The sequence below is a fragment of the Bufo gargarizans genome, chromosome 2, assembly GCF_014858855.1.
Source record: "Bufo gargarizans isolate SCDJY-AF-19 chromosome 2, ASM1485885v1, whole genome shotgun sequence".
In the NCBI taxonomy this organism is placed as follows: domain Eukaryota; kingdom Metazoa; phylum Chordata; class Amphibia; order Anura; family Bufonidae; genus Bufo; species Bufo gargarizans.
The window spans coordinates 47,862,858-47,877,782 of record NC_058081.1 but is presented as its reverse complement, the minus strand read 5'-3'; the positions used below and the strand labels follow the sequence as shown (position 1 = coordinate 47,877,782).

The 14,925-nt window shown below is 41.6% G+C and overlaps 3 non-coding genes across 3 annotated transcripts; all 3 read left to right on the top strand.

Moving 5' to 3' along the window:
- Positions 1-331: 331 nt before the first annotated feature.
- On the top strand, positions 332-402 carry TRNAG-GCC. The gene has a single exon. It is a non-coding gene; the product is annotated as a tRNA-Gly (tRNA).
- A 1,232-nt stretch (positions 403-1,634) lies between these two features.
- Positions 1,635-1,705, top strand: TRNAG-GCC. The gene has a single exon. It is a non-coding gene; the product is annotated as a tRNA-Gly (tRNA).
- A 12,037-nt stretch (positions 1,706-13,742) lies between these two features.
- TRNAG-GCC lies at positions 13,743-13,813 on the top strand. The gene has a single exon. It is a non-coding gene; the product is annotated as a tRNA-Gly (tRNA).
- The last annotated feature ends 1,112 nt before the right edge of the window (positions 13,814-14,925 follow it).

Sequence of the window (14,925 nt, the reverse complement as noted above, 5' to 3'; positions counted from 1 at the left end):
ACTCCTATGTACAAGAATATAACTACTATAATACTGCCCGTATGTACAAGAATATAACTACTATAATACTGCTTCTATGTACAAGAACATAACCACTATAATACTGCTCCTATGTACAAGAATATAACTACTGTAACACGGAGCCCACTGTATGTAGAATAACATACAAATAACACAGTTATTAGGATATGTACCTTGAGGGGATGGCAGGGATCATAGAGAGCACGTCATGCAGTTTTGAAACTTCGAGATCTTTTCTGTGCACATTTTGTTCTGTAGCAGGAGGCGAATTTCTGAAATTCCCTAAACGAGCAATAAACATACATTCAGGGCATTGGTGGTTCAGTGGTAGAATTCTCGCCTGCCACGCGGGAGGCCCGGGTTCGATTCCCGGCCAATGCAATGAAATTACTTTTTAGGTCTCACAAAGCATTTCACATAATTGTGCAAACAGAAATTAAGAATACAAGAAGACAATTTACATCTTTTTTCTTGCTGTTTGCTCTGTTTTACTGAAAATTTACTGATGGAACTTTCAAATAGTACAAACCTTAAGTCGTATCAGTGCTCTGTCCTGGAACAGTGGATGAAGGATTCACAGGTTGATGTAATATACATCAGACTGCAGAACTTGGATTTAGATTATGTCAGATCTTCTCCTATGTACAAGAATATAACTACTATAATACTGCTCCTATGTACAGGAATATAACTACTATAATACTGCCTCCTAAGTACAAGACTATAACTACTATAATACTGCCTCCTATGTACAAGAATATAACTACTATAATACTGCTCCTATGTACAAGAATATAACTACTATAATACTGCCTCCTATGTACAAGAATATAACTACTATAATACTGCTCCTATGTACAAGAATATAACTACTATAATACTGCTCCTATGTACAAGAATATAACTACTATAATACTGCTCCTATGTACAAGAATATAACTACTATAATACTGCTCCTATGTACAAGAATATAACTACTATAATACTGCTCCTATGTACAAGAATATAACTACTATAATACTGCTCCTATGTACAAGAATATATCTACTATAATACTGCCTCCTATTTACAAGAATATAACTACTATAGTTCTGTCTCCAATGTACAAGAATATAACTACTATAATACTGCTCCTATGTACAAGAATATAACTACTATAATATTGATCCTATGTACAGGAATATAACTACTATAATACTGCCTCCTATGTACAAGAATATAACTACTATAATACTGCTCCTATGTACAAGAATATAACTACTATAATACTGCCTCCTATGTACAAGAATATAACTACTATAATACTGCTCCTATGTACAAGAATATAACTACTATAATACTGCTCCTATGTACAAGAAAATAACTGCTATAATACTGCTCCTATGTACAAGAATTTAACTACTATAACACAGAGCCCACAGTATGTAAAATACCATATAAAGAACACAGTTATTACGGTATATCTTAAGGGGCTGGCAGGGGACATAAGGAGCACATCATGTACATTTGAACCTCAAGGTCCGTCCTATGCTATGAAGAGCACATATCGTTTGTGCTGTAACATCTTACTAATGTCCTGAACTCCTTAAAGGAGAAGAGAACATTCATTCAGGGCATTGGTGGTTCAGTGGTAGAATTCTCGCCTGCCACGCGGGAGGCCCGGGTTCGATTCCCGGCCAATGCAATGGAACAACTTTTTAAACCCCACTACGCAGTTCGCATAATTGTGCAAACATAAAGACAATTTATATCTTGTGTTTTTCTTGCCATTTGCTCTGATTTACTGGCAATGTACTCCTGGAGCAAACCCTAAGACGTGTCAGTGATCTGTCCTGGAACAGTGGATGAAGGATTCACAGGCTGATGTAATATACATCAGACTGCAGAAATAGGATTTAGATTATTTCAGATCTTCTCCTATGTACAAGAAAATAACTGTTATAATACTGCTCCTATGTACAATAATATAACTACTATAATACTGCCCCTGTGTACAAGAATATAACTACTATAATACTGCTCCTATGTACAATAATATAACTACTATAATACTGCCCCTATGTACAAGAATATAACTACTATAATACTGCTCCTATGTACAAGAATATAACTACTATAATACTGCATCCTATGTACAAGAATATAACTACTATAATACAGCTCCTATGTACAAGAATCTAACTACTATAATACTGCTCCTATATACAAGAATATAACTACTATAATACTGCCTCCTATGTACAAGAATATAACTACTATAATACTGCCTCCTATGTACAAGAATATAACTACTATAATACTGCTCCTATGTACAAGAATATAACTACTATAATACTGCATCCTATGTACAAGAATATAACTACTATAATACTGCTCCTATGTACAAGAATATAACTACTATAATACTGCCCCTATGTACAATAATATAACTACTATAATACTGCTCCTATGTACAAGAATATAACTACTATAATACTGCATCCTATGTACAAGAATATAACTACTATAATACAGCTCCTATGTACAATAATCTAACTACTATAATACTGCTCCTATATACAAGAATATAACTACTATAGACCTTGAAGCTGAATGGCAGCAGCTTCCTGAGCTCCTCACTTCTGCTGGTGATTAAACCCCTTTATATGCTATAAAAGTGCTCACTAATGGGGAAAACAGGCAAAGACCGACCCAGGGAACATCTGGAGCTGACACCTGCTCGTTCGAAGCAGCCTGATATGGAGCAGTACCTCACAAAGCAGGCGAAACTGCGTCCCGCCGAAAGCTCCAAAATGGCGCCACGAGCGCCGCAGCCATCAGACGCTGAAGACCCGTCTGAAGCGGGAAGCGCATCGGAGGCATCGGTATGCAGACTGCCGCGGAGGCGTTCAAATTTATCTAAGGAAGTTCTTAAGGAGCTTCTGGACGCGGCTCTGGCTCCCCTGAAAAGGGATCTAGAGGACATTAAAGAGGACCTCCGGGGCCTAGGCCACAGAGTGATGGCGCTGGAAACCTCACAAGAAGCGATCCTTCTGCATGAGGGAAAGACCTACCAGGCTCTACAGGCACACCGAGATATGCTTAACGAGGCCTTACTTCGGATAGAAGGACCAGGAGAAACCGGAGCAGACGCCGGAACCTGAGAATCAGAGGCCTGCCGGAATCCATTGCGCACGAGGCCCTTCGCAAGGTGGCGTCTGAACTTTTCGCCCAGCTACTAGGCCCGGACCGGGCCGCCACAGTGGTGGTGGAACGCATCCACCGCGCTCTACGGCCTAAGCCGAAACCATCGGACCCACCGCGCGATGTGATCTGCGGTCTGCTAAGTTTTGTGGATACTGCGGACATACTCCGATCCGGCAGAGAAGCTGAAGACCTGAGGTATGCAGATTCCGCCATATTGTTCTTCCAAGACCTAGCGCCCACCACGCTGGCTAAGCGGCGCATACTCAAGCCACTATTAGAGGCCTTGAAGGCATCTGCCACACAGTTCCGGTGGCTATACCCATTTGGACTAGCCATTTTGAAGAATGGCAGGCAGCTCACAGTCCGCACACCGGCGGATCTGAAGACCATCTGGGGTCCGCTGGGCCTGACGCCTATTGATGTCCCGTCCTGGATGCCCGCTGACCAGGGGGATCCCTTACCTGCCCCTCCAAGCGTTGAGACCTGGTCAGAAGTCTCCCCAGGGAAAGCGGAGAGAAGCAAGAAAAGCCGCCAAGTTACCTGATCTGCAAGCCTTAACCTCTTGCTATCCGCATGAGGTTTTTCATATCCCCTCGTACAGCAGATGCAGCTGTGCAGCATGATATTGGGCTGTGTGCCCTTGTCTCCAGCTCCTTTGCCCGTTTTTGACTGGAGAAGTTTTGCTCTGAGTTATGGACGCTGTCCTGCCCTGCGGTGCAAAGTGGCCGAGCTCGCTGGCTGAAGATCACAGCTGACTGTGTGGCCTTTCGTCCACTTGTATCCGTACAGCCATGCCCTGGCTCGGACGGGTGTTTGAGGCTATGTTTTGTTCTACCCCAGTTAGTTCAGTTATGGGGTTTCTCCGGCTCCTCACCACATGAGGTTCATCCCCCTCCTGACAGCCTCTCAGCGGCTTTCAGTTGTCCCATGGAAGCCCCCCTCTGATGTTAGATCCCGGCTTATTGTCGCACTGAAAAAGGGTCTAGCCAGCATCAGATGTCTCATGGGACTCCCACAATGTGAGCTTGATTGCTCGGTTCAATTGCTTGTCTATTTGTCTTTAATTTGCTTTATCACCTGTTTGTTGTCTCCCCCAGTCTGTCCGTTTGTCTCCTTTCCTTTTGTCCTCCTTCCATGCTCTACCGCGTGTTATTGTGCATTTGCATTATGTGATTCTCAGGTGGCATATGCTTTTTCTTCATTCTATATCAGGTTGTCATGACTACCTTTGTCGTATCCTCACTGAATGCCCGGGGTCTGAACGAGCCATGTAAGAGATCTCAGGTACTGTCGCTTTTGCAAAAAGATAAAACTTCTATAGCTTACTTGCAGGAAACACATTTTAAAACCGGGAAGGTCCCAAAATTGTCTACTGCAAAATTCTCTCAGTGGTTTCACAGCACCCATTCGTCGGCTAGCAGGGGGGTCAGCATTGCAGTGCACAAGAGTCTTCCGTTCCAGCTTACTGCGAACTCCACGGATCCTGAGGGGCGTTTTTTGTTCCTCAAGGGCCTGATTGCTGGCACCTCTGTTACTTTGGCGAATGTTTATGCCCCTAATAGGGGTCAGGTCCCATGGCTCGTTCAGACCCTTAAGCAGTTGAGTGCCTTTAAAGAGGGAATGCTTATTTTAGGGGGGGATTTTAATGTGGCCCTTGAACCGTCTCTAGACTCATCCGCAGGCAGGTCATCCATTACGCACAGACTCTTGAGGCGTCTCAAGATTTCTTTGAGGAGGCTGGGAGTAATGGATGTGTGGCGCACATTGAATCCCTCCGGAAGGGATTATTCCTTTTATTCTCCTGCCAAAACATCGTACCATAGGATTGACTACCTTTTTCTCTCATCAGTTAATGCCTCACTTGTTTCTGGTGCTAAAATTGGGAACATTGTATTGTCTGATCATGCTCCAATCTCCTTGACCTTATATCTGACCGACCTCCCAAAGAAAGACTGGACATGGCGACTGAATGATACACTTATTCAGGACCCTGACAGTGTCTCCAAATTGTCAGCTTTACTGGCAGAGTTTTTTAAGATAAATGCATCCGGCCCGTCTGCCCCAATTATTCCCATTATTTGGGAGACGCACAAAGCTGTGATTAGGGGGGAGCTGATTGCACTTGGCTCTCATATCAGGAAGAAGCGTTCCCAGGCCCAAAACCTGTTAGTGTCCCGTATTTCGGCCCTTGAACTCTCACACAAGCAGTCTCAGGCCTCCCAAGTAGCTGCTGAATTATGTGAAGCTAGAAATGATTTAAAGAATCTTTTAAATGTCACCTCTGCAAAATTACTGTTCAGAGCGAAGTTTAAAGCCTACGCCCATGATGACAAAGGAAACAAGCTAATGACAGCGCTCAGTAAGAAGCAGCAGGCAGACTCCTTTATTCCTGCCATTAATGACGCAGCGGGTATCAAACGTAAAACCACACCTGAAATAGCAAAAGCTTTTTGCGCCTTTTACTCCGGTTTATATAACTTACCCCCTCCGAACCAGGCTACTCCTGATATGATTGCCAAGGCATCAGACGCTTTTCTTAACTCAATTAATCTCCCATCACTGAACCCCTCTCAAGTCTCCCAACTCACCTCCCCGATTACAGATGAAGAGATATTGAAAGTGTTATCTTCTATCCCATCTGGTAAAAGCCCCGGCCCCGATGGCCTAAACATTGCATACTATAAGACCTTTAAAGACACACTCCTTCCCTACTTTAACTCCTTATGCAACTATCTACTACAGGGTGGTTCTTTACCCTCACAATCCCTGATGGCCCATGTAACCATTCTCCCTAAAGAGAATAAAGATCCCCTTGAATGCGGCAGCTACAGGCCCATCTCACTATTGAATGTAGATGTCAAATGGTGGGCGAAAATATTGGCCCAACGTCTTCAACAGATACTCCCAGATATAATCTATGGTGAGCAGGTTGGCTTTGTCCCTGGCAGACGGGGCACGGAGAACACCATCCGTCTATTGCATCTGATGTCTTGGGCGAGAGCTAAGGCGGTGCCGGTAGCGTTATTGAGCACTGATGCGGAAAAAGCTTTTGACAGGGTGAGCTGGCCCTTCATGTCTAAAACAATGGCTAAGTTTGGAATACCGGAGCAATTTATTTCGGCTGTGTTCTCACTATATTTGGCCCCCTCTGCCAGGGTCAAAGTCAACGGGACCCTTTCCCCATCATTTGGCATCACAAATGGCACACGCCAGGGATGCCCACTCTCTCCAGCACTATTTGTAATGGTGATGGAGACACTTTTAAGCAAAATTCGCCAATCATCTGAGATTGAGGGAATTACCATAGGATCTCAGAGACACCTGACTGCTGCCTTTGCGGACGATCTACTGGTGATGACCTCAAACCCTAAGACGTCTTTCCCCAAATTGCTTGCTATTTTTGAAGAGTTTGGTTTTGTTTCCAATTTTAAGATTAATTACTCCAAATCCATGGCCCTTAATATTTCCTGCCCTTCTAATGTGGTGCAACACCTGGAAAACTCCACCCCCTTCAAGTGGGCCCCGAAAGAAATACCATTTCTTGGCATTCGTGTCACAGCGGATCCCAAAGAGCTGTTCCCGTCTAATTACCTGCATTTACTGAAGTCTGTCAGGACACAATTACAATCCTTAAACATGCCATTTATCTCCTGGATAGGAAGAAAAAATTACTTAAAAACTTATATAATTCCTAGGTTTTTGTACCTTATACAGACATTACCTATATGGATTCCGCAGTCCTACTTCATAGAGGTTCGCCGGATGTTGTCCCTCTTTCTTTGGAGAGGTCGGTCCCCTAGAATAGCCTATACCATTCTGACTAGGGAGAGGAGGTTTGGGGGATTTGGACTACCTGATGTTCATGGGTATTATAAAGCAAATCTTATGTGCAGAGGCTTGGATCTTCTTTCAGACCGCTCTGGAAGTATTTGTTCGCGTTTGGAACGAGCTTTACTTACAGACCGTGAAAGGGTGATACTGTGGGGTGTTCGTTCCTGTCCCCCCACGGCTTCTAAATTGCCATTGTTGTGGAGAGGGGTACTACTCACCTGGTCTATGCTATATGGCTCCAAGACGCTTAACTTCCCTAGCCCCGACCTTCCGCTACATCTCCTGCAGTCCTTTATCAATCCTAAAGTATCGAATGCTACGGGAGTATGGGCTTTGCTCAGAAATCATACTTTACAGGAGGTGGTGTCCACAGGGGGAGGGCTGGATTGGGAGGGGATACTCGGATTGCCTAGGGTTAAATTGATAGCATTTCTACATCTCCTTAGCTTTCAGAGAGATATTAAACTTTTGAAGCTGCAGACCTCTCACCTTGCTTCTCCCACCTGGTTAGAACAGAGGCTGAGGGCCGCTCGACCCTCCAGCAGACCCTTCTCAGTGATGTATAAAGAATTACTATCTTCTACGTACTCTGAACCCCACTTTATAGGCTCCTGGGAAAAAGAGTTATCCCTTACACTGTCTGACCCAGAGAAAGCCTTTATATTGACCCACTCACACGGCTTTAGCCGATGCATCAAAATTCAGGAGAACTCGTATAAATTGCTAACCCGCTGGTATAAAACACCTGAGTTCCTTCATAAACTTAATCCGGAGATTCCTGAGGTCTGCTGGAGGTGTGGAGCGGGCATCGGCTCTCTCTCGCACATATGGTGGAGTTGCCCTATTATTCGCCCCTATTGGAGGCAGATAGAAATTGATTTGAACAAGATCTGTTCCACCTCCATTGTCTTGGATCACAAGTTGATTTTACTCTGGTGCCCAAACGCGTCGATCACCCCAGCTAAGTCAGATTTACCTACTATACTTATTACAGCGGCCAAGCTCTTAATCCCCCTTCTATGGCGACAAACCGAACCTCCTACTGTTATGAGGTGGATAGGAAAAATAGATCAGTTGTACAGGTTTGAGGAACTGGCCCATTGGGAGTCACATACCCGTGCTAAATTTCTGAAAACATGGAGCCCCTGGGAAAACTTTAAACATCCTGCCGGATAGAGCATTCCATCCCTTCCCCCCCCCTCTTCCCTTTTGTCTGTCTTCCAGTCCTTTTCATTTTCATTTGTTTTATCTTATGTCTAATGTGTTACACTCTTTGAGGGTGTTTTTGTTCATCTTTGCCATGTGCAGCTTGCTGAAAGTGCCTGAAAAGATGTATTTTACCTCTGCTGTTTTTGAAGCTCCCTGTATGTGTATTGATGTAAAAGGGTTCTTGTATCAGTACATTTCTGTTTGCACATGATTTGACCAATAAAAAGAGATTTGGTTAAGAATATAACTACTATAATACTGCCTCCTATGTACAAGAATATAACTACTATAATACTGCCTCCTATGTACAAGAATATAACTACTATAATACTGCTCCTATGTACAAGAATATAACTACTATAATACTGCATCCTATGTACAAGAAAATAACTACTATAATATTGCTTTAATTATTTTTATTTTATTTTAATTTTATTTTTTTCCCCCTCTTTGCAATGGCAGACCTGGTTCTGTGCAGGTTGTGCTTTTATTTCAGGTTCCACTCTTCAGAGGTTTGGATACTGTCTGATCTGTAGACAGCTCTCCATAATGCAACAGGAAATTACCTTTTTGAAATATGAGATTTGTAAATTAACCATTAAGTAAACTCAGACTGAGAACATTGCAATGCCACTGCCACAGAGGCCCCCTAGAAATGGAAGATGAGTTACTGTAGGTTCTGGTAGACTGAGAGTTGTGGATAGAAGACATGTCCCACAGTCTGTGGCTCTCCATAATTTATTTGCAGCACTTTCAGAGTGCAAGAGCAACATGGTGGATGTCTCAAGCACAGTGGGTGAGAAACAATCATCTCCCATGCCTAAAGTATGCAAGACTGCAGCCAAAGAGAAAAAGGAGTAGGTGAGGACTGATAGTAAGCAACTGTTGTTGGGCCAATTCCATCATAAGAGGTGTGAAGTTTGAGGAGAATTGTGTCGTAAGATGTCTCCCTGGTGCTACCGCTAGCAGGGATAGACGACGGATCCTTAATATTGTTAGGCAAGCAAAACAGGAAAGGGAAGTAGATGTTATTGTCCTTCTTGGGACAAACGATCTGGCTTGCAATGAGGTTTCAAAGGTGAAAGAAGCTTTTCACTTACTTGGAAAGGATGCATCAACTGTTTCATTCTCTGCAGTTTTGCCTGTGCAGAACCTTCAGCATGACAGGAAGATGCGCATTAAGGGATTCAATGTATGGCTTGGTGAATGGTGTCGGAAACAAGGATTTGGCTTTGTGTCTCATGTTAGCTCTTGTTGGAATGGAAAAGAACTGTACAAGAAAGATGGTTTGCATCTTTCTCTCAAAGGAACGAATGTCCTCGGTGAACAGTTCCAAGTATTTGCTAAGGAGCACTTAAACTAGGAAAGGGGGGCAAAAGAGTGATAATCCAGCAGTCCGACTGCCCCCCGGAACAATGCCAGAAGATGCCAGTAGCACAAAGGTTAAGAAATAACAAGCTCAGATTTTTATCTACAAATGCTCGCAGTCTAGGGAATAAGATCAATGAACTTGAGGCTATAATGGCATCTGAGAATATAGATGTAGTGGCTGTTACTGAGACGAGGTTCAAGGGGAGGAATGACTGGGATATATCAATACCAGGGTTCTCGCTATACAGGAAAGACAGAGAAGGAAAAGAAGGGGGAGGGGTGGCCCTGTATGTGAAAGACAGCATAAAATCTAATTTGATACAAGTTAGCGAGAACAATTTAGAGTCAGCTTGGGTTACCTTGCAGCTTGATAATCATAAGGTAACTCGTGTAGGTGTGATATATAGACCTCCTAGCCAAGTCAAAGAATTAGATGATCTACTAGTTGAGGAAATAGCTAAAATGACATTGAAGGGGGAAGTTATCATTATGGGAGACTTCAATTTTCCTGATGTAAACTGGAAAACCAAAATAGCTAGTTCTGCCAGGAGTACAGATATTCTAAATTCCCTACTGGGATTATCTCTGCAACAAGTAGTTGAGGAGCCAACCTGGAAGGAGGCCATTTTAGATTTAGTATTCACAAATGGGAATTTGGTATCTGATATTACTGTAGGGGAAAGCTTGGGATCTAGTGATCACCAGTCAGTGTGGTTTACTATAAGTACAGTGACTGAGTCACACCACACAAAAACAAAAGTTTTAGATTTTAGAAAAACTGACTTTTCTAAAATTAGATTAGTGGTATACGAGTCCCTATCAGACTGGAACAGTTTCATTGGAGTCCAGGAGAAATGAGACTACTTAAAAGTGGCACTATTGAAGGCAACAGAAAATTGCATTAGGCTTGTCAGTAAAAGCAAAAAAAGGAAAAGACCACTGTGGTACTCAGCAGAAGTGGCCAAAATCATTAAAAACAAAAAGATAGCATTTAGGAATTATAAAAAAAAAAAAACGAGGATGACAGGCTAATTTACAAGATTAGGCAGAGAGAGGCCAAACAAGTTATAAGAGCTTCTAAAGCACAGGCAGAAGAGAAATTAGCTCAGTCAGGGAAAAAAGGCGATAAGACATTCTTCAGATACATAAATGAAAAAAGGAAACTAAAATAAGGAATTACAAAATTAAAAACAAAAGAAGGAAGGTATATGGAAGAAGATAAAGAACTAGCTGACTGCCTCAATGAATACTTCTGTTCAGTCTTTATGAAGGAAAATGAAGGAAAAGGACCTTAGTTAGGAAAGAAGACTAATGAATCTTTTGATGCATGTGTCTTTACAGAAGAAGTGGTTCGAAGTCAGCTGTCTAAAATCAATACAAATAAGTCACAGGGGCCTGATGGGATACACCCAAAGCTATTAAAAGAGCTCAGCGGCGAACTAGCAAAACCATTAACAGATTTATTTAACCAATCACTGGCAACAGGAGTCGTCCCAGAAGATTGGAAATTAGCAAATGTTGTGCCGATTCACAGGAAAGGTAGTAGGGAGGAATCGGGCAACTATAGGCCAGTAAGCCTGACATCAATAGTGGGGAAATTAATGGAAACCATACTTAAGGAGAGAATTGTGGAACATCTAAAATCCCATGGATTGAAAGATAAAAAAACAGCATGGGTTTACTTCAGGGAGATCATGTCAAACTAGTCTTATTGATTTTTTTGATTGGGTGACTAAAACAATAGATGGCGGAGGTGCAGTAGACATCGCTTATCTAGACTTCAGTAAGGCTTTCGATACTGTCCCACACAGAAGGCTTATCAATAAACTGCAGTCTTTGGGCTTGGACTCCCATATTGTTGAATGGATTAGGCAGTGGCTGAGGGACAGGCAACAGAGGGTTGTAGTCAATGGAGTATATTCAGACCAAGGTCTTGTTACCAGTGGGGTACCTCAGGGATCTGTTCTGGGACCCATATTGTTTAATATCTTTATCAGCGAAATTGCAGAAGGCCTCGATGGTAAGGTGTGTCTTTTTGCTGATGACACAAAGATTTGTAACAGGGTTGATGTTCCTGGAGGGATACACCAAATGGAAAAGGATTTAGGAAAACTAGAGGAATGGTCAAAAATCTGGCAACTAAAATTTAATGTGGATAAGTGCAAAATAATGCACCTGGGACGTAAAAACCCAAGAGCAGAATATAAAATCAGTGATACAGTCCTAACCTCAGTATCTGAGGAAAGGGATTTAGGGGTCATTATTTCAGAAGACTTAAAGGTAGGCAGACAATGTCATAGAGCAGCAGGAAATGCTAGCAGAATGCTTGGGTGTATAGGGAGAGGCATTACCAGTAGACAGAGGGAGGTGTTCATGCCGCTCTACAGAGCACTAGTGAGACCTCATCTGGAGTATTGTGCGCAGTACTGGAGACCATATCTCCAGAAGGATACTGATACTTTGGAGAGAGTTCAGAGAAGAGCTACTAAACTGGAACATGGATTGCAGGATAAAACTTACCAGGAAAGATTAAAGGACCTTAACATGTATAGCTTGGAAGAAAGACGAGACAGAGGGGATATGATAGAAACTGCTAAATACATAAAGGGAATCAACAAGGTAAAAGAGGAGAGAATATTTAAAAGAAGAAAAACTGCTACAAGAGGACATAGTTTTAAATTAGCGGGGCAAAGGTTTAAAAGTAATATCAGGAAGTATTACTTTACTGAGAGAGTAGTGGATGCATGGAATAGCCTTCCTGCAGAAGTGGTAGCTGCAAATACAGTGAAGGAGTTTAAGCATGCATGGGATAGGCATAAGGCCATCCTTCATATAAGATAAGGCCAAGGGCTATTCACAGTATTCAGTATATTGGGCAGACTAGATGGGCCAAATGGTTCTTATCTGCCGACACATTCTATGTTTCTATGCTCCTATTTACAACAATATAACTACTATAATACTGCCTCCTATGTACAAGAATATAACTACTATAATACTGCATTCTATGTACAAGAATATAACTACCATAATACTGCTCCTATGTACAAGAATATAGTACTATAATACTGCCTCCTATGTACAAGAATATAACTACTATAATACTGCTCCTATGTACAAGTAAAATAACTACTATAGTATTGCTCCTATGTACAACAATATAACTACTATAATACTGCCTCCTATGTACAAGAATATAACTACTATAATACTGCCTCCTATGTACAAGAATATAACTACTATAATACTGCTCCTATGTAGAAGAATATAACTACTATAATACTGCCTCCTATTTACAACAATATAACTACTATAATACTGCCTCCTATGTACAAGAATATAACTACTATAATGCAGCTCCTATGTACAAGAATATAACTACTATAATACTGCTCCTATGTACAAGAATATAACTACTATAATACTGCCTCCTATGTACAAGAATATAACTACTATAATACTGCTCGTATGTACAAGTAAAATAACTACTATAGTATTGCTCCTATGTACAAGAATATAACTACTATAATACTGCCTCCTATGTACAAGAATATAACTACTATAATACTGCCTCCTATGTACAAGAATATAACTACTATAATACTGCTCCTATGTACAAGAATATAACTACTATAATAATGCCTCCTATGTACAAGAATATAACTACTATAATACTGCTCCTATGTACAAGAATATAACTACTATAATACTGCTCCTATGTACAAGAATATAACTACTATAATACTGCCTCATATGTACAAGGATATAACTACTATAATACTTCTCCTATGTACAAGAATATAACTACTATAATACTGCTACTATGTACAAGAATATAACTACTATAATACTGCTCCTATGTACAAGGATATAGCTACTATAATACTGCTCTTTTGTACAAGAATATAACTACTATAACACAGAGCCCACAGTATGTAAAATACCATGTAAAGAACACAGTTATTACGGTATATCTTAAGGGGCTGACAGGGGACATAAGGAGCACATAATGTACATTTGAACCTCAAGGTCCGTCCTATGCTATGAAGAGCACATATTGTTTGTGCTGTAACATCTTACTAATGTCCTGAACTCCTTAAAGGAGAAGAGAACATTCATTCAGGGCATTGGTGGTTCAGTGGTAGAATTCTCGCCTGCCACGCGGGAGGCCCGGGTTCGATTCCCGGCCAATGCAATGGAACAACTTTTTAAACCCCACTACGCAGTTCGCATAATTGTGCAAACATAAAGACAACTTATATCTTGTGTTTTTCTTGCCTAAGACGTGTCAGTGATCTGTCCTGGAACAGTGGATGAAGGATTCACAGGCTGATGTAATATTGCAGGATGACAGGCCGAACTGGATGGACAAATGTATTTTTTCGGCCTTATGTACAATGTTACTATGTTACTGCAGAACTAGGATTTAGATTATTTCAGATCTTCTCCTATGTACAAGAAAATAACTGCTATAATACTGCTCCTATGTACAAGAATATACCTACTATAATACTGCTCCTATGTACAAGAATATAACTACTATAATACTGCTCCTATGTACAAGAATATAACTACTATAATACTGCTCCTATGTACAAGAATATAACTACTATAATACTGCTCCTATATACAAGAATATAACTACTATAATACTGCCCCTATGTACAAGAAAATAACTGCTATAAAACTGTTCCTATGTACAAGAATATAACTACTATAATACTGCTCCTATGTACAATAATATAACTACTATAATACTGCCCCTATGTACAAGAATATAACTACTATAATACTGCTCCTATGTACAAGAATATAACTACTATAATACTGCTCCTTTGTACAAGAATATAACTACTATAATACTGCCTCCTATGTACAAGAATATAACTACTATGGGGGGCGGAGCTTGACTGCCGACCAAGCCAGACGCATGTGAGAGAGCTCCTCTCCATGTGAGCCAGCAAACTGGTTAATTTTGCTACCTAGCCTCAAAAGAATGGGCAAAGTGGGACGATACATCCCCAGAGACAAGCCAGAACCTAACAGACTGGACCGATACATTTATAAATAAGAGGCCTTTGGCCGCGAGCGCCGCCAAGATGGCGCTGCCTGAGCACGAGGACTGGCTGCAGGATGCGGAGGGAGCGGACGGCGTCCCTTCAGATACAGACGCCGGGTTCCGAGCAAACTCCTTAGCACCCATTTTGCGCCAGTTCATACAACAAGCCCTGACCTCAGCGTTGGCTCCGGTGATACAAGACCTCACTGAAATCAAGAGCGACCTGAAACACATCGGGCATCGTGTTG